This window comes from Phyllobates terribilis, unplaced genomic scaffold, assembly GCF_046119375.1.
Source record: "Phyllobates terribilis strain yellow unplaced genomic scaffold, ASM4611937v1 Scaffold_5__5_contigs__length_657084704, whole genome shotgun sequence".
Taxonomy (NCBI): Eukaryota; Metazoa; Chordata; class Amphibia; order Anura; family Dendrobatidae; genus Phyllobates; species Phyllobates terribilis.
The window spans coordinates 451,728,491-451,752,261 of record NW_027362765.1 but is presented as its reverse complement, the minus strand read 5'-3'; the positions used below and the strand labels follow the sequence as shown (position 1 = coordinate 451,752,261).

Below are 23,771 nucleotides of genomic sequence, written 5' to 3'. Positions count from 1 at the left end.
GGCATTAGGTGAGTATAAGGTTGCTTTTTTATTTTCTGTTTTTTTATAGGGGACAATGGCATCAGGGAATTAGGCGTTAGTGAGTATAACTGTGTTTTTATCTTTAAATAAATGATTTAAACTGTGTGGACTTTATTTCAAATAAAGGTTTTTTTTCAGGCGTTTTCGTGTGTTTATTTCCAAACCTTACTATCGGGTTAGTAATGGGGGCATCTTATAGACGCCCCCATTACTAACCTGGGCGTCATGCCAGCTGCCAATACAAGGCTGACATGAACCCCAATCCAATTACCCCATTTGCCACCACATCAGTTCAAGTGGGAAGAGTAGAGGCTAAGCGCCACATTTGGCGCATCTTATTGATACGCCATTTTTGGAGCTGCTGAGGGCTGATATTATTAGCCTCAAAGGGGGGCCATGAACCATGGCCACTTCCCTGGCTATTAATACCAGCTCAGAGCTGTCTGTTTAACCTTTGCTGGTTAGATTTTATAGGGGGGACCCTCCATCAATTTTTTTCAGGGGTCCCCCTGTAATCTAGCCAGTGAACATTTTTGGCTAATGGCCCCTTCTTTTGCTAGTAATATCAGCCCCCAGTGGTTGACTTTCCCTCTGCTGGTTATGAAAATGATGCGGGAGCCCACAACCTTTTTTAAATTTAATTCTTCATTTTATTTCATTTAGAAGAAATCCCATGTCCACTGTGCATGTTTTTGACGCTGGGTAAACTCACCCGCAGCATGTCAATTTCTGGTCTCCACTGTAGATTTTGACCTATTAAAATGTCATTACATGTGGTGGATTCAAATGTACTGACAAAACAAGTGCGACATTAGAACACAGCATTTTGGATGCAGCAAAAATACGCTGTGTCCAAAGCGCTGCTGGTTCCTGATCGTGCAGATGTACCCAAAGGCTAACCAAACAGCTGTGAGCTGTTATTAACAGCCAGGGAACATGTTGGCCTAATGTCCCCTTCCTAGGCTAAAAATACCAACCCTCAGCTGCTCCAGAAATGGCACTTCATATTTGAAGTGACAATTCTGGCAATTAGCCCAGGCTCTTCCTGATGCCCTGGTGCAGTTGCATCAGGGTAATGGGATTAGGTAATGGGATTAGTTGTCACTGACACCAAACCCTAGGTTTAGTAATGAAGAGGTGTCAGCGAGACACCCTCATTACTAAACATGTAAGTAAAGAGTTAAATAAACACACACACTGAGAATAAAACACTTTATTTGAAATAAAACAGACATTCATTTAAATTAACCTAATATACTCACCCCAGGTCCAATGGTAATCCAAGAGTTAAAGCGATGCCCCACGTTTCTTTTTTCAGATATCTTTATTTAGCTCCAAAAAGCTTTAATTTCTGTATAAAAATGCTTAAAAAAACGCATGCAAGAAACGCACCAAAAACGCATGTTTTTTCTACAGAATTTTTTGCTGTCAAAAGATGCAGAAACTTTACAGAGATTTCTGCAATCAAATACTCAACGTGCACACATACCCTAAATCTCTGCCCTTACCTGCTTTTGATGGTGGTCTTCTTGACTTTGACCTTGGTGGTCTCCTTCCTACAATACATGAAACATATATTATGTCATGGAAATATGCAAGTAACAGTGGCGATTAGGATGAGTAAAAGGTTCATTTTCAGGAGAGCGACAGACAGAGGAAATTCCCCAGTTTCTCACTCCAACCCAAATACTTCCTTAGCACAATGTGCCCATTTCCTCCACAGATAAAGGGGTCTCTCAGGATTAGGATACTGATGACCAATCATTAGGATTTGCCACCAATATCAGGGAAGCAAACGTCCGAATCCAGATGGAGACCCCACTGATCATCTGACCCTGACTGTTACCTAGTAGCGACAGTGCAGATCGGGGGCTGCATGGTCTACAATTTATTAGAATACATTAATGCCTGGATCAGATATCTGTGGAACGCGGTCCGAGTACAGACCCCGTTGCACGGACTGCCAAACCTGACAGCCCAATAAGCAAACACAAGACTGTGAGACTGCGACATTATCAGGAGGATTTGGGTAATTGGACCAAAATCGAGAAAATGGTGTAAAATACTAAAAGAGCCATTGTTAAATGATAAATCCTGTACTCCAGCAATGAAGTTAGCGACTACCCCCCTGACCGCTGCAGCTAATCACTGTCCTTGTGCCATTTATCATCTTTGGCCATATTGTTTTGTATTTGAAAACCACATAAATGTGACACATATGAGTTATGGAAGGGATGAGGATAAATGATGTTGGCAACTATGTTCCATTTCTCTTATAGTAACACGATTATATCTTCTTATATTAGTAGTAAATATCTGCACTTACACAACAATGTTCAAATTCATTTGGTCTTCGTCATCTATCATTTTGGCAGTCTCCTCCCTATAGTACATGAAACAGATCATCCTATATGTTAGGCGAGTACTACACTGAGACTTTTCATAATACTAATTATTGATTTTAGCTATATTCTGTACAATACACACACAATATACTCACTTTCAATTGTATACATACACACATATATATATACACACTGTATACTACATATATACATGCACACGCTATATACTGTATACATACACACACTGTATACTGTATAGGTATACATACACATACAAATACTATATACATATGCACACACACTCTATACTACATATATACCAGGGGCGTACATAGAAATCATGGGGCCCCATAGCAGAAGTTCTAATTGGGCCCTCACCAAAAAATAAAATTAATAATTGTCGGGGTCACAGAAGAGCAGATCTCACAACTTTGCAGCCTTTACATAGTAATTTACCTCCTGCTGAAGTCCTAGATTCCTCTTTCATTGCCCCATAAAGTATTATGCAAACAAAAATGCCCCCCAAACACAGTTTGATACCACCATGGTGAATTCCTCGACATGCACAGTATAATGACCCTATTCTACCCCACCTCAACTCCCAAGGCAAAGTATGGTGACCCCATCACAGTATGATCCCCCAACTGTGACCCCCACACAGCTCTCCATTCACATTAATGGGCCTACATACAGTATAATGGCCCCACACAGTATGATGGATCCACACAAACCTTCATACTGTATAATTGCTTGCGTATGGTATAATGGACCCCCACATATTATAATGGCCCCACATATCCTTCCATATAGTATAATGCGCCCCCCATAATCCTCAATATAGTATAATGTACTCCCCATGGTCCTCAATGGAATATAATGCACTTACCATGTTCCTCCATATAATGTAGTGCATTCCCCATAATCCTCCATAGAATATAATGCACTCCCCATTGGCCTCGATGGAATATAATGCTCTCACCATAGTCCTCTATACAATATAGTGCACCCTCCATGGTACTCCATACAATATAATGCACCCCCATGGTCCTCCGTATAATAAAATGCACACTCCATGGTCCTCCATATAATAAAATGTTTTCTCCATGGTCCTCTATACAATATAATGCACCCCCATGGTCCTGCATACAATATAATGAATCCCCCATGGTACTGCATACAATATAATGCACACTCATGGTCCTCCATACAATATAATGCAACCAATGGTCCTCCATACAGTATAATGCACCTCCATGGTCCTCCTTACAGCATAATGCACCCCATGGCCCTCTATACAGCATAATGCACCTCCACTCACCTCTCCTGGTTCCACCCGATGCTTCAGTCTCCTCAGCGTGTGGTGTGAACCGCCGGACATCTTAGAGCAGCGGGCACCCTGTAATGACGTCATCGCGCCTGCTGCTCTGAGACGTCAGACGCCAAGGATGAATGACGGGGGTGGAAGCGTCTGCTGATGTTCCCTCCTCCATCATGATTGCTTGCACTGGGCCGCCCCTCCGGCCGTCAGCGCGAGCAATGATGATGGAGGGAGCATCAGCAGATGCTTCCACCCCCATCATTCTGTGCGGGCAGCCAGGCAGTGCGAGTGCCAACGAGCAGGGAGGGCCTAGTATGGGACCCCCGGCTCACGAAGCCCACAGCAGCGGTGTGGCCTTCCGCCATTGCCGGTACGCCACTGATACATACATACGCACTCTATATACTGTATACATATGTACTCTACATACTGTACACATACATATGCACACACTATATACTGTATACATATACATACACTATATACATACACTATATACTACATATATACAAATGCACTCTATATACTGTATACATACACACACTAATATACTGTATACATATACATACACACTATTAACTACATATATACATACACACTATATACTGTATACATAAGTACTCTACATATTGTATACATACACATACACACACTATATACATAAACACACACATTAGATACTACATATATACATACACACTATATACTGTATACATAAGTACTCTACATATTGTATACATACACATACTGTATACTTAAACATACACAAATTATATACATATACACACACACACTAAATTCTACATATATACATACGCACTCTATATACTGTATACATATGTACTATACGCACTGTATACACACACACTATATACTGTATAAATATACACACACTATATACTAAAAAAGCCACATAAATCTAACTGATTAATAAGTCAGTAAAACCAGTCAGAATGAATGTAATAAAGTAAAATAAACCTTCACTGAAGTACATGGGTGTGGGGTGATATACCGTATATAAAAAAGGAAAGTTGTATAGGGAATCAAGCTGCTGGGTGAGAATTCACCAGTATGACATATCATGTCAACTTTATAGTCGAGATATAAAAATATGTGAGTTTATACGGTAATACAAAGAAAGAATTAATAAAGTAATGCAAAATGTGCCAAACAGTATAATTAACCGACCAATATAAAGATATAAGGTAAGAGTGAAGTGAATATAACCATATTATATAGAGAATAATAACAGTCAGTACAAATAGTACAGGCACGTGCAACATAATCAGAGCAAATAACTGGTGCACATTCTGGCCATGGTACAATAAGTATAATACATAGTTAGCAGCAGGGACCCCCATATAATCTGCCCCCCCCAACCTCCTCAGGGATTCCCAATATACCATACTGGTGTATTCTCACCTAGCAGCATGTCTCCCTATAAAACTTTCCTTTTTTATATATATATCACTTTACCATTCACCCAATTATACACATCGTCTCCTGACATCACCCTGCATTATTACAAAATACCAGCGATTGTCTTTCCGCCATCTCTAACATCATGTCCTCCCTCTAGCTGACACTGAATCTGTCAAAAACTGAACTCCTTGTGTTTCCTCCCTGCACTAACCTACTTATGCCCGATACTGCCATATCAGTGTGTAGTTCTACCATTACTCCCCAGTAACACGCCCGCTGTCTTGGGATCATTATTGATTCAGATCTTTCATTCACCCCCTATATTCGATCACTCGCTCGCTCATGTCACCTACACTTTAAAAACATCTCTAGAATTTGACCTTTTCTTACCTTTGACTGCAAAAACTCCCCCACTATCAGTATTTGGTCAGTATTTGGTCAATATTTTTTTCTCAGGAGAGGGAGCCAAAACCAGGAGTGGGTGATAAATGCAGAATTGGTGACTTGTTTCTATTATACCTTTTCTCTGATTGTTCCTCACCTGGTTTTGTCTCCCACTCCTGAGAAAAAATACTGACTGAATACTGATAGTGGGGCCGTGGCCTTACTGTCGCTCTTATTCATTCTTGTCTGGACTATTGCAACTCTCCTCTACTCGGTCTCCCTCTTACTAAACCCTCCCCTCGCCAATCCATCCTTAATCCAGCAGCAGGATCATATTCCTTTCAAGCCACTACACCGATGCCTCTACCCTGTGCCAGTCATTGCACTGGTTACCCATCCACTACAGAATCCAGAATCCAGAAACAGAGAAACAGTGTAGCTGTGGACTAAATGTAAGAATTTTTAAATCTATGCATATAGTTATTAGGATTTTTGATGAGCATTGATGCCAGGATGGACACAGACAGAAAAGTGCCCCGTGCAAGAATAATATATGGGCCTTTGTAGTCCAATAGCTCATCATAATGCATCATTCTACCTGCTGTGGAGATGAAAGTGGCCCCCTTACCTGTGTGGCCCCTGTGCATCTACACAGGCTGCACCAAGGGTATGTCTACCTCTGATTGGTGCCTTCCCAATCCATCTCAGATATTAAGTCATCATATTAAATGTGCAACATCACACAATTTAAAGAATAACCATCATTTTATTTATTTTTTTCTCATTAATCTATATCTTAGTTCATCTCCTGAACTGATCGTTCATTCTCAAAATTCTTAATTCACGGGTAAAATCTGTATTCAGTGAACACAAATCTTCCCATTATTGAGATAGGAGATGACGGTTGGTGCTCAGAAAGTTCTATGGAGAGCTGTAAATGTTGTTTCAGGAGAACTTACAGCAGAATGTCTGTCTGCCTCTAGCTGCTCCATCCTCCTCTTCCTCTCCCCCCTCTTCATAGAATTTAATAAGCACCAACTGTCATCTCCTATCTCAGTAATGGGAAAATCTATCTTCACCGAATACCACATCTGCTGGAAGTTTGTTTCAAGCATCTATTAACTTGAGTAGAACAATATTTTCTAACATTGCTTCTCATCTCCCCTCCAAATACTTAATATAAATGGGAGGTATAGAAGGTAAGCGGAAACATGAAATATAAACGGATAAAGGGTGTTGATATTTCTAGGATCTTCCATCACTGTATGATTAGTGGGGAGTGAACTCTGGGACCCTCGCCAGTACTGAGAATACAGAATACAGACTGCTGATCCTGGGGTGCAGGGGAGTACAGGCTACTTATTCTGGGATGCAGGGGAGTACAGGCTACTGATTCTGGGATGCAGGGGAGTACAGGCTGCTGATTCTGGGATGCAGGGGAGTACTGGCGACTGATTCTGGGATGCAGGGGAGTACAGACTGCTGATTCTGGGGTGCAGGGGAGTAAAGACTGCTGATTCTGGGGTGCAGGGGAGTACAGGCTGCTGATTCTGGGGTGCAGGGGAGTACAGGCTGCTGATTCTGGGGTGCAGGGGAGTACAGGCTGCTGATTCTGGGGTGCAGGGGAGTACAGGCTGCTGATTCTGGGGTGCAGGGGAGTACAGGCTGCTGATTCTGGGGTGCAGGGGAGTACAGGCTGCTGATTCTGGGGTGCAGGGGAGTACAGGCTGCTGATTCTGGGGTGCAGGGGAGTACAGACTGATGATTCTGGGGTGCAGGGGAGTAAAGACTGCTGATTCTGGGATGCAGGGGAGTAAATACTGCTGATTCTGGGATGCAGGGGAGTACAGACTGCTGATTCTAGGGTGCAGGGGAGTACAGGCTGCTGATTATAGGTTGCAGGGGAGTACAGGCTGCTTATTATGGGGTGCATGGAGTACAGACTGCTGATTCTGAGATGCAAGGGAGTACAGACTGATGATTTTGGGGTGCAGGGGAGTACAGACTGATTCTGGGATGCAGGGGAGTAAGGACTGCTGATTCTGGGGTGCAGAGGAGTATAGACTGCTGGTTCTAGGGTGCACAGGCTGCTAATTATAGGTTGCAGGGGACTACAGGCTGCTTATTATGGGGTGCATGGAGTACAGACTTCTGATTTTGGGGTGCAGGGGAGTACAGACTGATGATTCTGGGGTGCAGGGGAGTACAGACTGATGATTCTGGGATGCAGGGGAGTAAATACTGCTGATTCTGGGATGCAGGGGAGTACAGACTGCTGATTCTAGGGTGCAGGGGAGTACAGGCTGCTGATTATAGGTTGCAGGGGAGTACAGGCTGCTTATTATGGGGTGCATGGAGTACAGACTGCTGATTCTGAGATGCAAGGGAGTAAAGACTGATGATTTTGGGGTGGTGGGGAATAAAGACTGATTCTGGGATGCAGGGGAGTAAGGACTGCTGATTCTGGGGTGCAGAGGAGTATAGACTGCTGGTTCTAGGGTGCACAGGCTGCTAATTATAGGTTACAGGGGACTACAGGCTGCTTATTATGGGGTGCTGAGGACTCGGCTGCTACAGGGGTATTACACCTCAAGCCAGAGGTGTGGTATTCCACTCCCGGGTAAGGATGGAGTGTGGAACTGAGCTCAGTAGGCTGCATGCACTACATACATCCCATTTCCGGGGGACAGATCTACGGTACTCCCACCAGTTTATGTGCAGGTACGACAGCGTCTGTCCCTGGCTGGAGTGGGAGGGGGGTGGAACATCCCAGTAGTGTAGGGGCAGATAGGGGGAGTAGTCTGGGTAAATGTAGGAGCTCATTGGGTGCTGGTCACCTGAGCTCACACATAGAGGGAGTATATAAGGTGGGCACCATCTTAGGACAGGGTCAGTCAGTCAGTCAGTGAGTCAGCAGTAACTCCAGGAGAGGAGAAGGAAGAGGGACCCAGAGGCGCAGGACGAGAGGGGACCCCAAGATCCCAGAATAAGGACAAAAGGGTGAAGGGTCGGCAAAAGGGTACCGGATCCCAAGCTGGCGGAGGCCAAAGCAAACCTTAGCCAGGAACCGGAGGTCGTGGGCAAGATTTGCCACGACCCTCACCAAATCCACCAGAATGGCACACCGAGCATAGGGTCAGGGAAGCCAGAGAAGGTTCAACCACCAAGAGACCCGAGGGAGCCGGACATAGGTGGATCCCTGGTGAGAACGGCAGAGAGAGAGAGAGAAGAAGGGAGCTCAGGACCATACTCAGGAATTGCCCGGGAGTTGACCGAGTCCCGCACCTGGTGGACGCAGCATGGCTTGGGTGGTCACTGCTGTACAGAGTGACCCGAGCAACACCAGTGAGTAAAAACCCTGAAACTGCATTTCATGCCTCTGAGTCTCCTTGCTGCACCTTCACAACCACCATCCTCCACGTCTGACCCCCTGAGGCTATACCCCTCCCGTTGGGGGTTATACTACCACAGCTGCACACACACCACCAGCCTCAGCGGACCATCCTGCAGCGGCGGCCTTTTGACCGCAAATCAACGGGTGGCGTAGTCGACACTAAGAACATCTGCAAGGACTGCCGCACACTGAGTTTGACACCCTGGGCACGGACCGGGTCACAGCCACTCGGAGACTACAACCCCCATCTGATCCGGCTCCGGGTATCCCTAACAACATGGCCCAGGGGGCGCGTCAACTTTGGCGTAGTCGGCAGGATCACGTGCCCGCAACAACCGGGTACTGCGTGCCTGAAGAAAAATTCGCATTTACCTCAAAACGAAGTCTCCCGCCAATTCCAGAGGGTCCCCGCCATCGGACGCCATCTCGGATCAGTTCCCGCCATTTGCCCGTCATCTGCAGTCTTTTCCCGCCATCTGCAGTGTTTCCCGCCACTGGGAAGCGGTTCCCGCCATCTGAGAAGATTTCCCGCCTTGGCAGAGCGGACGCCATTATGGGCGTGCCAGAGGATGGCAAGAGGCCACCTCCCATCGTGGGCCAGGATCGGAAATGGCGCCAAAAGTGGAAACCGCCCCCACCAGCACAGACTATGATGATTGATATGTCCATCAGCGTGAGGGAACTGCCCCTGGAACTGGCAATCACAAAGTTGCCCCAGGACGACCCCCAATGGGGGCGGATACAGAACAAAACAGAGAAGATGGGAGCAGCCTGGAGGAGTCTGGAGGAGCCGTACCCGGAGATGGAGGGAGAGGCAGGCAGCACCGACCCAGTGGTCAGGAGCCTGTTGCAAGCGACAACCCCAGAAGGCCTGGTGGAGATCTTGGCACAGCTCCCCCGAGACCGGGAGCGTGCACAGACCGCTCTGGAGGGCCTCGCACGAAGGATGGCCCGGGTGCAGCAGGAAACACTGGCGGAGTGGACCCGAGAGATGGCCCTGCAGGCTGGAGCTTGCCAGCGAAGCATGCCACCCGCAGCGAGGAGCAAGTCCACCTCTGAGGACGGCGAAGGAGGGACGACGGCCGGAGACGACGCCGCGGAGGGAGCCGAAGAGATGAAGGCAGGTAATGGGGACGACAATATCCCGTGCCCAGAAGCCGTAAACCTGCCCCAGCTCCCCGTCGCAGAGCCCGAAGCCCCACTCACCGTTCCCGTAGCCGCTGCGTCATCGCTCCAAGCTAGGCCTCAAGCGGCCGGAGCCGCGGCCACGCCCCCTGTGACGTCACGCGCCTCGATCCAGAGCACGGCCAAGCAGGAGACGCCACCGGCCTGGTCGCAAGGCCGAGTGCCCCCGGGCGCCGCAGTGTCAACAGCGCCCTCTACCTCCACTGAGCCACCGGCCTGGTCACTGGGCCAAGTAACCCCGGGCGCCGCCGTCTTCACGGTGCCCTTTACATTCAGGGTGCCCCAGGCCTGGTCGCAAGGCCTGGTGAACCCGGGCGCCGCCACAACAACAGCGCCCTCAACGTCCACAGCGCCACACCTGGGTGAAGACCTATTTGCCCAGCACACATGCCCGGATGGGCAGCCCTTTGTGTGGCCACCGGAGTATTACCATCCCCGACTCCGGAAGGAAAGACCCCTGGATGAGCCCCTGATCCCGGCTCCGGCGCCCGCCAAGATCACCCCACTCTCGTTGGAGGAAGCGCAGTTTGCGTGGGACCCCACCGGAGAAGACCTCATCGGGTTCACCGAGGAGACCCGGGCAGCCGCAGCCCAGCATGCGGAGTGCTGCCAGCAACAATTGGAGGTTTTTGCTAGAGAGCGACGAGAGAGGCGGGTCCGCGAGGAGCGGCTCCAAGTGAAGAGCGCCGAGCAGAAGAGCCGAGCCCGCAGAAACCCCCGTGCTGCCCACGGTCCCCGTGCCAGCGGGACTGTAATAAAATTCCAGTTGGAGCACGGGTGGGGTTTCATCCGGGACCACAAGACCCCCGGCGACGTCTTTGTCACCCGCAGAGACGTTGAAAGTCATCTGCCGGAGGGACACAGAGGTCGTGACCTATACCTGGGTGATGAGGTCACCTTCACCCGGCATCAGTGCGCCAAGGGCCCGTATGCCCTGCACGTGCATAGACTTACTGAGAAGGAGCTACGGGGTGAGGAGGATCAAGAGGACCCGGACGGGTCTAAAGATTACCCTCAGCCAAGAGCACACCGCCACTGATGAACTGTAAATAGAATATGTAAATAGTTACCCGTGTGGGTACAAAAACTGTTGCTACCAAAGTGTAGTCCCCGTCGGGACCAGCAAGTGAATACCCATGTGTCCCTATCCCTTAACAGGCTGAGGACTGTGAACAGCCATCCCTTTTCCCCACTGGCCGAGGACTGAGAGCGGCCATATTCCCCTTTGTACATAGTTGCGCTTCTTAAAGCGCCCCCTACCGGTTTTATAGGAAAGCTGTGTTTTTCTTTCCAGAGGAGACTGTTGCACTTTACCCGGTCACAAGTTGCACCGTGGCCGGAGGAACAAGAATGTTTATATGAAAAAGTTTTATGATATATATAGTGTTTTATATGGTTATGATGTTTTTGAAAAAAAATTGTATGTTTGTGATGTTTTTATTCTTTTACAGCCCGAGGACGTGCTGTGATTTACCAGGGGGGAATGTAGCACCCTGAGGACTCGGCTGCTACAGGGGTATTACACCTCAAGCCAGAGGTGTGGTATTCCACTCCCGGGTAAGGATGGAGTGTGGAACTGAGCTCAGTAGGCTGCATGCACTACATACATCCCATTTCCGGGGGACAGATCTACGGTACTCCCACCAGTTTATGTGCAGGTACGACAGCGTCTGTCCCTGGCTGGAGTGGGAGGGGGGTGGAACATCCCAGTAGTGTAGGGGCAGATAGGGGGAGTAGTCTGGGTAAATGTAGGAGCTCATTGGGTGCTGGTCACCTGAGCTCACACATAGAGGGAGTATATAAGGTGGGCACCATCTTAGGACAGGGTCAGTCAGTCAGTCAGTGAGTCAGCAGTAACTCCAGGAGAGGAGAAGGAAGAGGGACCCAGAGGCGCAGGACGAGAGGGGACCCCAAGATCCCAGAATAAGGACAAAAGGGTGAAGGGTCGGCAAAAGGGTACCGGATCCCAAGCTGGCGGAGGCCAAAGCAAACCTTAGCCAGGAACCGGAGGTCGTGGGCAAGATTTGCCACGACCCTCACCAAATCCACCAGAATGGCACACCGAGCATAGGGTCAGGGAAGCCAGAGAAGGTTCAACCACCAAGAGACCCGAGGGAGCCGGACATAGGTGGATCCCTGGTGAGAACGGCAGAGAGAGAGAGAGAAGAAGGGAGCTCAGGACCATACTCAGGAATTGCCCGGGAGTTGACCGAGTCCCGCACCTGGTGGACGCAGCACGGCTTGGGTGGTCACTGCTGTACAGAGTGACCCGAGCAACACCAGTGAGTAAAAACCCTGAAACTGCATTTCATGCCTCTGAGTCTCCTTGCTGCACCTTCACAACCACCATCCTCCACGTCTGACCCCCTGAGGCTATACCCCTCCCGTTGGGGGTTATACTACCACAGCTGCACACACACCACCAGCCTCAGCGGACCATCCTGCAGCGGCGGCCTTTTGACCGCAAATCAACGGGTGGCGTAGTCGACACTAAGAACATCTGCAAGGACTGCCGCACACTGAGTTTGACACCCTGGGCACGGACCGGGTCACAGCCACTCGGAGACTACAACCCCCATCTGATCCGGCTCCGGGTATCCCTAACAACATGGCCCAGGGGGCGCGTCACATGGAGTACAGACTTCTGATTTTGGGGTGCAGGGGAGTACAGACTGCTGATTCTGGGGTGCAGGGGAGTAAAGACTGATGATTCTTGGGTGCAGGGGAGTACAGACTGCTGATTCTGGGGTGCAGGGGAGTAAAGACTGATGATTCTTGGGTGCAGGGGAGTACAGACTGCTGATTCTGGGATGCAGGGGAGTAAAGACTTCTGATTCTCGGGTGCAGAGGAGTAAAGACTGCTGATTCTAGGGTGCAGGGGAGTACAGGCTGCTTATTATGGGGTGCATGGAGTACAGACTGCTGATTCTGGGGTGCAGGGGAGTACAGACTGCTGATTCTGGGGTGCAGGGAAGTAAAGACTGATGATTCTGGGGTGCAGGGGAGTACAGACTGCTGATTCTGGGGTGCAGGGGAGTACAGACTGCTGATTCTGGGGTGCAGGGGAGTACAGACTGCTGATTCTGCGGTGCATGGGAGTACAGGCTGCTGATTCTGCGGTGCATGGGAGTACAGGCTGCTGATTCTGGGGTGCAGGGGAGTACAGGCTGCTGATTCTGGGGTGCAGGGGAGTACAGGCTGCTGATTCTGGGGTGCAGGGGAGTACAGACTGCTGATTCTGAGATGAAAGGGAGTACAGACTGATGATTTTAGGGTGCAGGGGAGTGCAGACTGCTGATTCTGGGGTGCAGAGGAGTACAGACTGCTGATAATAGGTTGCAGGGGACTACAGGCTGCTTTTTATGGGGTGCAGGGAGTACAGACTGCTGATTCTGGGGTGCAGGGGAGTACAGACTGCTGATTCTGGGGTGCAGGGGAGTACAGGCTGCTGATTCTGGGGTGCAGGAGAGTACAGGATGCTGATTCTGGGGTGCAGGGGAGTACAGGCTGCTGATTCTGGGGTGCAGGGGAGTACAGGCTGCTGATTCTGGGGTGCAGGGGAGTACAGGCTACTGATTCTGGGGTGCAGGGGAGTACAGACTGATGATTTTAGTGTGCAGGGGAGTAAAGACTGCTGATTCTGGGATGCAGGGGAGTACAGACTGCTGATTCTGGGGTGCAGGGGAGTAAAGACTGCTGATTCTGGGGTGCAGGGGAGTACAGACTGCTGATTTTGGGATGCAGGGGAGTAAAGACTTCTGATTCTCGGGTACAGAGGAGTACAGACTGCTGATTCTGGGGTGCAGGGGAGCAAAGACTGCTGATTCTGGGGTGCATGGAGTACAGACTGCTGATTCTGAGATGCAAGGGAGTAAAGACTGATGATTTTGGGGTGCAGGGGAGTAAAGACTGATTCTGGGATGCAGGGGAGTAAGGGCTGCTGATTCTGGGGTGCAGAGGAGTATAGACTGCTGGTTCTAGGGTGCACAGGCTGCTAATTATAGGTTGCAGGGGACTACAGGCTGCTTATTATGGGGTGCATGGAGTACAGACTTCTGATTTTGGGGTGCAGGGGAGTACAGACTGCTGATTCTGGGGTGCAGGGGAGTAAAGACTGATGATTCTTGGGTGCAGGGGAGTACAGACTGATGATTCTGGGGTGCAGGGGAGTACAGACTGCTGATTCTTGCGTGCAGAGGAGTACAGACTGCTGATTCTAGGGTGCAGGGGAGTACAGGCTGCTGATTATAGGTTGCAGGGGACTACAGGCTGCTGATTATGGGGTGCAGGGGAGTACAGACTGCTGATTCTGGGGTGCAGGGGAGTACAGACTGCTGATTCTGGGGTGCAGGGGAGTACAGACTGCTGATTCTGGGGTGCAGGGGAGTACAGACTGCTGATTCTGGGGTGCAGGGGAGTACAGACTGCTGATTCTGGGGTGCAGGGGAGTACAGACTGCTGATTCTGGGGTGCAGGGAAGTAAAGACTGCTGATTCTGGGGTGCAGGGGAGTACAGACTGCTGATTCTGGGGTGCAGGGGAGTACATACTGCTGATTCTGGGGTGCAGGGGAGCACAGACTGCTGATTCTGCAGTGCATGGGAGTACAGGCTGCTGATTCTGCGGTGCATGGGAGTACAGGCTGCTGATTCTGGGGTGCAGGGGAGTACAGGCTGCTGATTCTGGGGTGCAGGGGAGTACAGACTGCTGATTCTGAGATGAAAGGGAGTACAGACTGATGATTTTAGGGTGCAGGGGAGTACAGACTGCTGATTCTGGGGTGCAGAGGAGTACAGACTGCTGATTCTGGGGTGCAGGGGAGTACAGGCTGCTGATTCTGGGGTGCAGGGGACTACAGACTGCTGATTCTGGGGTGCAGGGGAGTACAGACTGCTGATTCTGGGATGCAGTGGAGTACAGGCTGCTGATTCTGCGGTGCATGGGAGTACAGGCTGCTGATTCTGCGGTGCATGGGAGTACAGGCTGCTGATTCTGGGGTGCAGGGGAGTACAGGCTGCTGATTCTGGGGTGCAGGGGAGTACAGGCTGCTGATTCTGGGGTGCAGGGGAGTACAGACTGCTGATTCTGAGATGAAAGGGAGTACAGACTGATGATTTTAGGGTGCAGGGGAGTGCAGACTGCTGATTCTGGGGTGCAGAGGAGTACAGACTGCTGATAATAGGTTGCAGGGGACTACAGGCTGCTTTTTATGGGGTGCAGGGAGTACAGACTGCTGATTCTGGGGTGCAGGGGAGTACAGACTGCTGATTCTGGGGTGCAGGGGAGTACAGGCTGCTGATTCTGGGGTGCAGGAGAGTACAGGATGCTGATTCTGGGGTGCAGGGGAGTACAGGCTGCTGATTCTGGGGTGCAGGGGAGTACAGGCTGCTGATTCTGGGGTGCAGGGGAGTACAGGCTACTGATTCTGGGGTGCAGGGGAGTACAGACTGATGATTTTAGTGTGCAGGGGAGTAAAGACTGCTGATTCTGGGATGCAGGGGAGTACAGACTGCTGATTCTGGGGTGCAGGGGAGTAAAGACTGCTGATTCTGGGGTGCAGGGGAGTACAGACTGCTGATTTTGGGATGCAGGGGAGTAAAGACTTCTGATTCTCGGGTACAGAGGAGTACAGACTGCTGATTCTGGGGTGCAGGGGAGCAAAGACTGCTGATTCTGGGGTGCATGGAGTACAGACTGCTGATTCTGAGATGCAAGGGAGTAAAGACTGATGATTTTGGGGTGCAGGGGAGTAAAGACTGATTCTGGGATGCAGGGGAGTAAGGGCTGCTGATTCTGGGGTGCAGAGGAGTATAGACTGCTGGTTCTAGGGTGCACAGGCTGCTAATTATAGGTTGCAGGGGACTACAGGCTGCTTATTATGGGGTGCATGGAGTACAGACTTCTGATTTTGGGGTGCAGGGGAGTACAGACTGCTGATTCTGGGGTGCAGGGGAGTAAAGACTGATGATTCTTGGGTGCAGGGGAGTACAGACTGATGATTCTGGGGTGCAGGGGAGTACAGACTGCTGATTCTTGCGTGCAGAGGAGTACAGACTGCTGATTCTAGGGTGCAGGGGAGTACAGGCTGCTGATTATAGGTTGCAGGGGACTACAGGCTGCTGATTATGGGGTGCAGGGGAGTACAGACTGCTGATTCTGGGGTGCAGGGGAGTACAGACTGCTGATTCTGGGGTGCAGGGGAGTACAGACTGCTGATTCTGGGGTGCAGGGGAGTACAGACTGCTGATTCTGGGGTGCAGGGGAGTACAGACTGCTGATTCTGGGGTGCAGGGGAGTACAGACTGCTGATTCTGGGGTGCAGGGAAGTAAAGACTGCTGATTCTGGGGTGCAGGGGAGTACAGACTGCTGATTCTGGGGTGCAGGGGAGTACATACTGCTGATTCTGGGGTGCAGGGGAGCACAGACTGCTGATTCTGCAGTGCATGGGAGTACAGGCTGCTGATTCTGCGGTGCATGGGAGTACAGGCTGCTGATTCTGGGGTGCAGGGGAGTACAGGCTGCTGATTCTGGGGTGCAGGGGAGTACAGACTGCTGATTCTGAGATGAAAGGGAGTACAGACTGATGATTTTAGGGTGCAGGGGAGTACAGACTGCTGATTCTGGGGTGCAGAGGAGTACAGACTGCTGATTCTAGGGTGCAGGGGAGTACAGGCTGCTGATAATAGGTTGCAGGGGACTACAGGCTGCTTATTATGGGGTGCATGGAGTACAGACTGCTGATTCTGGGGTGCAGGGGAGTACAGGCTGCTGATTCTGGGGTGCAGGGGAGTACAGGCTGCTGATTCTGGGGTGCAGGGGAGTACAGGCTGCTGATTCTGGGGTGCAGGGGAGTACAGGCTGCTGATTCTGGGGTGCAGGGGAGTACAGGCTGCTGATTCTGGGGTGCAGGGGAGTACAGGCTGCTGATTCTGGGGTGCAGGGGAGTACAGGCTGCTGATTCTGGGGTGCAGGGGAGTACAGGCTGCTGATTCTGGGGTGCAGGGGAGTACAGACTGCTGATTCTGGGGTGCAGGGAAGTAAAGACTGATGATTCTGGGGTGCAGGGGAGTAAAGACTGCTGATTCTGGGATGCAGGGGAGTATAGACTGCTGATTCTGGGGTGCAGGGGAGTAAAGACTGCTGATTCTGGGGTGCAGGGGAGTACAGACTGCTGATTTTGGGATGCAGGGGAGTAAAGACTTCTGATTCTCGGGTGCAGAGGAGTACAGACTGCTGATTCTAGGGTGCAGGGGAGTACAGGCTGCTGATTATAGATTGCAGGGGACTACAGGCTGCTTATTATGGGGTGCATGGAGTACAGACTGCTGATTCTGGGGTGCAGGGGAGTACAGACTGCTGATTCTGGGGTGCAGGGGAGTACAGACTGCTGATTCTGGGGTGCAGGGGAGCAAAGACTGCTGATTCTGGGGTGCAGGGGAGTACAGACTGCTGATTGTGAGATGCAAGGGAGTACAGACTGATGATTTAGGGTGCAGGGGAGTACAGACTGATGATTCTGGGGTGCAGGGGAGTACAGACTGCTGATTCTGGGGTGCAGGAGACTACAGGCTGCTTATTATGGGGTGCATGGAGTACAGACTGCTGATTCTGGGGTGCAGGGGAGCACAGACTTCTGATTCTGGGGTGCAGGGGAGCACAGACTTCTGATTCTGGGGTGCAGGCAAGTACAGACTGCTGATTCTGGGGTGCAGGGGAGTAAAGACTGATGATTCTGGGGTGCAGGGGAGTAAAGACTGCTTATTCTGGGGTGCAGGGGAGTACAGACTGCTGATTCTAGGGCGCAGGAGAGTACAGACTGCTGATTCTAGGGTGCAGGGGAGTACAGACTGCTGATTCTGCTCACAGCTCCATTCACCTCAATGGGATTTACCAGAAATAGCCAAGATGGGTATTCTGCTCCAAATGCCTAACACAGAGTTTTCCAGAAAAAAATGCCATTTTTGTAAATCAATACTTCACATCAAAATAAGCAATATAGATCATTATGTCATCTATAACGTTTGCTTTAATTAGTGCAATAAATCTCAGCACTTACAGAGACCGCTGAATTTTTTCAAGGATGAACATCTTTTCTTGAATTTCTTCTTTTAGGAACTTTATGTTCTCTTCCCTATTGTACATGGAAAATATATCTCATATTGAAATATGCAAATGCCAGTAATTAGTAAGATGTCCAGCAGTATTAGTGACCGTGACAAATGGGGTAAATTCCTCCCCTTCTCCCTTTATTCTAGGTCCTTTCTTTGACAACGGTTTTACATTTACTATATTCCACTGTTAAAGGGAATCTGTCAGCTTGCTATTTAATAGGGGAGCAGCCTGATATGGGGTCAGAGACCCTGATAAAAGCAAGATGTCACTTACTAGGCTGCTTGCTGTAGGTTCAATACATTTAGTGTTTTATCAGCAGGGGATTAACACTAGAGGACTAGCTGTCACTTGTCATGTAGTCCTCCTGCTCTGTAAAACTCCATTCCCACCAGTGATTAGCAGCTTTATGTCAATCAGTGATGTTGGCTGTATCTTACAGGTATCAGCATTAACAGCACTGTAGAGAATACAGTGATTTTATTAATACGGCAGCCAGCCGTCCAGTAAGTGACACATTGCTGTAATCAGGGTCTCTGTCACTACATTATGCTGCTTTTGGATTACATAGCAAAAAGTTGGTGATAGTTTATATGTAAAAAAAAATTGTCACCAGGTTTCTGCCACCTAATCTGAGAGCATCACAATGTAGAGACAGAAATCTTGCTTCCAGTGACGTGTCACCTACTGCGCTACTTGCTGTCGTTTTATTAAAATCACTGTTTTATCAACAGGAGATTATCATTAAAGGGCTAGTAAATATGTTGCCATGTAGTCCTCCATACCAATGAGCTCTATGTAACTCTGCACCCACCCCTGTTTGGTAGTCTTTTGCCTATGCGCAGTGCACATAGATAGCTGTCAATCAGTGCTGTGGGTGGGTTATACAGGGCTTAGCATTCAGAGCAATGCTAGATCTGCAGCAGAGAAAGCAGTGATTGTATTAAAACAGCAGCAAGCAGCCCAGTAAATGACACATTGCTGGAATTGTTGCTTTTAGATGGGGTAGCCAAAACCTGGTGATAGATTCCCTTTAATGCCAGGGTCACACGACCATAAATTCTCTCATCCAAGAGAATCGGACTGATTATGCTAATGACACTCTGATTAAACTCTGATCTGAATGTCAGTATAGTGTGATCCAACGCTCTCTGATGAGAGAATAGGAGCTCACTGTGAGGAGAAAATGGAGAACACAATTTCTCCATCTTTTCTATTGTGTGAGTCCATGGAAATCGGACTAAACTCAGCTGGTATTGAGTGCAGTCTGACGTTTTCCATGCACCCATAGACTTGAGTGGGAGAGTGGCATCTGATTTCAGAGTGAAATCGCTGCCTGCTGTGATTTTTTTCACTAACAGATTCTGTTAGTGAAAAAAAAAGGTCATCAGCACTGCCCCTATGAATAACATTGGGCCGAGTACTATGTGATAAAAATTCAGGTAACACTCGTCTGATGTATACGGCGGTGCGAGCAAGCTCTAAGGCTATGTGCCCACGTTGCATTTATGAAGCAGAAAATTTCTGCTGCATAAATGCAAGTCCTCTCCCGGAAAAACGCATGCGGAATTCCGCACGCGTTTATCGCGCATATTTCGCGCGTTTATCACGCGTTTTCCACATGCGGAATTGCCTTGCGTTTTTTATGCATTGGACAAAGGCAATTCCGCTTGCGGAAACGCAAAATTAAATGACATGCTGCGGATTTTTGAACGCGGCATAAACGCTGCGGAAAAATCCGCAGCATGTGCATAGAACTTGCGGAATCCCATTGGGGACCATGGGGTGCGGATATACATGCGTTTTTCAAGCGTTTACGCTGCGGAAATTCCGCAGCATATACGCTTGAAAAATGCTACGTGGGCACACAGCCTAAATGCTAAAATTCTGTCTGTCAGCAGCTGCTAATTGAGGACATTTCTGTATGGGGATACCTAAAGATCTAGAAGATTATTGGCAGAAAAAGACTATGTGGTCCATCTTGTCTATATTATTTCACTTTTTTAAATTTACAATAGATGATTGTTTATTCCAGACATAATGAATTTAATGTACTGGGGATTTCTAACTATGTACCAGAAAATGAATATTGTAAACATTGATAGCAAAAAATAGCAATATTGCAGTTGTTTGGGATTTTGTCTTCTGCAGCCTCCATAGATTCTAATACATTGCAGGCTGCTCAGTCCTGTTCATTGGGAAAACTGTCAGATGAGCTCTGTATAAAGATCCCTACAGAAAGCATACGTTATTTCTTTCTAAAGAAGTCATGCTACAATAGTGGCTCATGTGTGTTTTCTCCTGGTACCCATTTAGCAAGTTAAAGAAGCACTCATCCGATCAAAATTTGTATCATTAATTTATTGCAATCATCTTATTATATAGCACTGTGCACTTAGAATTGCTAATTTTGCCTTTCTAGCCAGTTATTTATTCTGTTTTCCATTAGGTCTATGACATCACGTGATTGAAAACTGACTAGCTTAATTCTTCTAAGCTCTATGTAGAAACAGGAGGTCAATTTTCCCTGCACAAGTCATGAGTCACAGCAAAAGTCTATGGCAGGAGGAAGAGCGGAGCAGCTGGGTCAGGAGTTGAAGAGAGAAATGATAAATGCAGGGACAAGAGACTTCATGTTTCTACATAGAGCAGAGACAAGAGAAGAATTTTCTGGGTAGAAAGGCAAAATGAACAATTGTAAGTACACAGTGTAGTGAATGACTGCAGAATATTAAGAGGATAAAAACTTTGATGGGAGAAATGCTTCTTTAAATAATAATTCCTGTACTGTTTGTATCCCATATAAACTACTATGGAATCTTTGCACTGTAAAATATGATACATGACTGGTGCCCAATAAATGACAGCTCTCTGTGTAGACCGATATTTGTGTGTCATTAAGATCTTCAACTGGTGCCGTCACATCATGGAGATGTTCAACTATGCATTGCTAATTGCACCTAAGGACTATATTTAGGACGGGGCATAATTGCAAATAATTAACTAAACCAACAAAGAACCAAGCACGATCAAAAAAACCCAAATATCATGAAATATCATCGAAAAATAGATTAAAAATGATATACAGACAAGTGGAACATAATGGTAGGGAAAGACATACAGATGAAAAAGGGACAGAGTGTCACATTGTGGGACAGTCAAACAGTATAAAGACTAATCTATTGTGTAATGATAGATAGTACCCCACAAGGTTAAACAATAATCAATTATATCCTAGCTCCATGCAATCTAATGGATCAGCAGTAATTGTAGCAATACCATAACAATGGAGCATCATAACCCGGTCCACACATGAGCAGCAGTTTGAACAATACACTTAATACACTAGATTCTGACAAAGGCAGCATCTCTTCATTAATGTAACAGCCCAATGTGTCATTACAAATGTAAGGGGAAAGACCGGGGTGTAAGTACTTTCAGGCTGTGTGCCCACTATGCGTTTTTCAAGCGTTTATGCTGCGGAATTTCCGCAGCGTAAACGCTTGGGAAACGCTTGGTAATCCGTCCCCCATGGTCCCCAATGACAAGCCGCAATGTCAATGCCCATGCTGCGGATTTTTCCGCAGCGTTTATGTTGCACTCAAAAATCCCCAGCATGTCCATTAATTTTGCGGACATGCAGCGTAATCGCCGCCATTGACTTGCATTGGACCACGTGACATCCGCAACACTACATCTGCACAAGCGGATATCACACGGTTCAATGTGCGGATGGTACCCAGGTCTGGAGGAGAGGAGACTCTCCTCCAGACCCGGGTACCATAGTACCTGTAAAAAAAAGAATAAAATAAAAATAAAGATTATATTTACCTTCTGGCGGCCCCCGCAGCACTTGTCCTCCTTTGCCAGCAGCTCGCAAAGGACTGAAGGACCTGCGCTGATGTCATAGTCATGTGACGGCAGGTCCTACAGTACAGGGCACCGCGATCTCCCTGCTGTCAGAACGAAGCGAAGCAAGACACCGGGGGCCATAGGAAGGTAAGTATAGATTTATTTTTTTATTTTTAAGCATTCTTTTGCAGTCACACTATATAAATCCATGCCGGTTGCATGGATTTATATAGTGTGAGCAAGTTGTCAAGAACTTTCCAAGTGATGCTAAAATCGCTTGGAAAGCGCTTGACACCAGCATGCGGAAATGGATGTTAAGAACGCGTCATATCCGCATGTATTTGGCAGGAAAAATGCATGCACAATCTGCCTGTGTTTTTTCTGCCAGGGAGATGCAGAAACGCTGCAGAAATTTTCTGTTTCATTTCTGCATCATGGGCACATAGCCTCAGAGCAAGGGATCCGGAACTGCCGGGACCATGCCTCTGGTTGCAGGGGGAAGACAGACTGTGAGCACAGGAGTCAGGTGACTGGGAAGCTGGGGGAGTGTCCAGAGTGAGAGCTGGGAGGTCAGGTGACCGGGGATCTGGTGGTGTGGCTATAGAAAGGAAGAGACGAGGACGTTGCGCAGGAAAGCAGAGCCAGGTCCTGCTCAGCAGAACAGTGTGAGAGGGTCCAGGCTCCTGGCTCCAGTACTTAGAGCAAGAGACAAGTGCAGTGGACTGGAGGAGTCAAGCCGACTAGAGGGAGAAGAGACGCAGGGTCGGTGGAGCCGAGCACATGAGGTGCCGGGTTATGGACTAGGGGCTCAGCGGGTAAAATCAGAGACCGCCCACTGCCGCCAGAAGATGGAGCATTGTTTGGGCGGGGACTCCTGAAGAAATCAACACCGGCCTCAGCTGGCAACTGCCTTGTGAGGAGCAAGAGTCAGCTAAGTGAAAAAACTATCGATTACAAAATGGTTCGACTCTGCTACATCTAGTTAAACTGTGAACTGTCAGTAATAGACTTTTACCTGCTACTTCCCTTGTTTTTCCCCTATATTTTCCCCTGCTACTCCCTTCCTGGAGGTTGACCCTGTTATCATAAACCTCCCCTGTTTATTAACCCCGTATTGGCTGCTCTGTGTTTCTGTGTCACTGCATCTAAAGTTACCGTGTTACACATAGAAGCACAGGTAAATTTGTGAATGTAAAATTTGCATGCAACTGAACAGTGGGCCCCCAGAGATATTGTTACTGGTGAGCCCTTGGCAGCCCAGTCCAACACTGTTTGCTTCTATTAGATCATTACATTTTTTCACTTACATATTTGTGATGTCTTCAATTACTTCACTTCTCTCAGTCATTAATTGAAGTATTATGGTGTCCGCCCTATAGGAAAACATATCAATGTGTATATTAGGTAAAGGTTAACTAGGACACTAGTAATTGATTTGAACTATTAAAGGGAACCTGTCACGTCCTAGCTACTACACTGCCCCCATAGCGTTGTTAGTGGTGCAATGTGCATCACTAACAAGTTCTTTTCATTAAAATTGGTGCAACTATAATGATTGTATAACCTTTAATATACTTAGGTCCTACCTGCTCTTTCAGTCATAGGGGTGTGATCGTCACATTGAGTCCTGGGCGGGCGCCGCATTCAGTCACTGCTGGTGCCGCCCATGTATTTGAATATTGCTCCAGGCAAGTGTTATTATTGTGGGGCGCATGCGCATTTGTACATGCCGCTGGTCCCG

The 23,771-nt window shown here is 48.4% G+C and overlaps 1 long non-coding RNA gene across 1 annotated transcript; it reads right to left on the bottom strand.

The window, feature by feature from the left end:
* Nucleotides 1-1,528: 1,528 nt before the first annotated feature.
* LOC141271252 (uncharacterized) lies at nucleotides 1,529-23,406 on the bottom strand. Its single transcript, XR_012321872.1, has 4 exons — nucleotides 23,338-23,406; nucleotides 18,126-18,200; nucleotides 2,348-2,404; nucleotides 1,529-1,577 (listed from the first exon to the last, which is right to left on the bottom strand). It is a non-coding gene; the product is annotated as an uncharacterized lncRNA (long non-coding RNA).
* Between the last annotated feature and the right edge of the window lie 365 nt (nucleotides 23,407-23,771).